We start from the raw sequence: 1,892 nt of genomic DNA, 5'->3' as shown, positions 1-1,892 counted from the left end.
TAATAATTAAAAGTTCTAATTTTTAGGTACAGTTAGACTGTAGGGATTACTATGTTGATTTTTGGTTTCATATTTTACCATACTGGGAGATCATATTTTTTACAGCTATCCCTTTTATAAGGGGTACGTCCCACTGACGTATATAATAACTGGATTCAGAACCTATAGAATAAAAAGGAGAAAAAGAGTACCTATTTATACAGAACACTCTTTAGTGGCTTTAGTCTTTACTTATTCATTAATAAGTTAATACAAATTATTAGTGCTTACAAGTCTAGGATTACTATGTTAAGTATGCTGCTGGCAATTCAATTTCATATCTGTTATGTATTAAGGTGGAACATAAAATAGATCGTCGCCAATTTATGAATAAAAAGGGAGTCGTGAAGGAGTATGTGGAAATAGGGTATATTCTCGAGATATGAGCAGTTCAGTACTAAAAGGTAAAAAGATTACGTACGTATATTAAATGATAAAACTAAGTACATTTATAAAACAAGAAAATCTAAAACCATAATCATCCCAATCTAATCAGGGTAACAAATAAAATACATGACATCAGCCCCCAATCAAACAACATCGAGGACAGAGCTGATTAAGATGTCTTCTCCAGTCATAATCTTGTCATACCATAGAGTTGCTCCCAATGGTTCAACTAGAGTTCTGGAACCCAGTTTGGTTTCCCCCGTCCGTAACATCAGACCTAGACTTTCATATAAGGCAAGAATTTCTTTTGTGAGACACGGCTGATTCTTGGAATCAGGCAACAGTCCATGAAAGTGAGTACGTAAAGGACGAGAAAGTAAAAGATCTGCGGGTGTTTTTCCACATTCCAAATATCAAAATGCTAGCTCTTCAATTGACAATGACTGGTTTTTCGAAGGAAGTTCTTGACGATACCTACGGCTCTCTCAGCCAAACCATTTACTGAGGGTGATACGGAGGATAGAAAAATAAGGTTACCTCCCATTCAAACAATTTTGTCTTGAATAACTCACTTGCAAGTGGAGGACAATTATCAGCGTGGACTTCCAAAAGAAATCCAAAGCGAGAAAACCAATGAAATATCGGTCTCAATGTTGCTGTGGTCAACGTGTCCTTCATTACTTCAGCTTCAATCCATTTTGATCCAGAGCCAATTAATAATAAGATATTTTTTCCTTTGAGCTAATGATATATTTACTTGCCTTGGACCTTGCCCTAACATCTTGAATCCGACGAAAATACTTCCTCCAAAGTTATAATGTGCTCTTCCTTACTCCTCAAGAAGTCCAATACATCACCAATATAGAGCTTGACACATTTGATCCCTTGAAATAACTTCACCTGTGGTGCTTGCACGATTGCAGGAGCAGATGCCTATCCACAGGACAGTACATTATACTTGAAGTGGACCAACGACGTATTGATAACGAGAAACTCCTTAAACTCTTCATCAAGAGCATATTGCTCGTAGCACCTCGCAAAATCCAACTTTGTGAAGAACTTTGCTCCTGCAAGATCTGCAAAGACCTCCACATAGTGTAGTAGCGGATAGAGTTGAGTATTTATAACGGAAGAAATAGTATGAGTGAAGTCAGCGCAAATCCTGACCTTTCCGTCTACCTTCAGTATTGACAAAATAGGAGACACCCATTCAGGTGATTCCAAACGACTTGCTGTTCCTATAGCGACCATGCCCAGAAGCTCTTCATTGGCATTCTAACGCAATGCAAGTGGTACAGAGTGTAGCACGGACTTGCACCCTCTTTCAAGTGAACCTGGACTCTAGTTGTCTTCATCTATGTAACCTGTCATCTTTAAATACTTCTGAAAATTTATTTTTCATCAAAGATTTCAGGGTTGATTTCTGTGATTTGGCTCCTTGTACTCTAATAGAAAAACATCGTCTT

The 1,892-nt window shown here is 37.6% G+C and overlaps 1 long non-coding RNA gene across 1 annotated transcript; it reads right to left on the bottom strand.

Moving 5' to 3' along the window:
- Nucleotides 1-887: 887 nt before the first annotated feature.
- Nucleotides 888-1,849, bottom strand: LOC121131265 (uncharacterized). The gene is made up of 2 exons (XR_005868993.2): nucleotides 999-1,849; nucleotides 888-927 (listed from the first exon to the last, which is right to left on the bottom strand). It is a non-coding gene; the product is annotated as an uncharacterized lncRNA (long non-coding RNA).
- Between the last annotated feature and the right edge of the window lie 43 nt (nucleotides 1,850-1,892).

The sequence above is a fragment of the Lepeophtheirus salmonis genome, unplaced genomic scaffold, assembly GCF_016086655.4.
Source record: "Lepeophtheirus salmonis unplaced genomic scaffold, UVic_Lsal_1.4 unplaced_contig_3698_pilon, whole genome shotgun sequence".
In the NCBI taxonomy this organism is placed as follows: Eukaryota; Metazoa; Arthropoda; class Copepoda; order Siphonostomatoida; family Caligidae; genus Lepeophtheirus; species Lepeophtheirus salmonis.
This window is presented reverse-complemented; position numbering and strand designations above follow the sequence as displayed.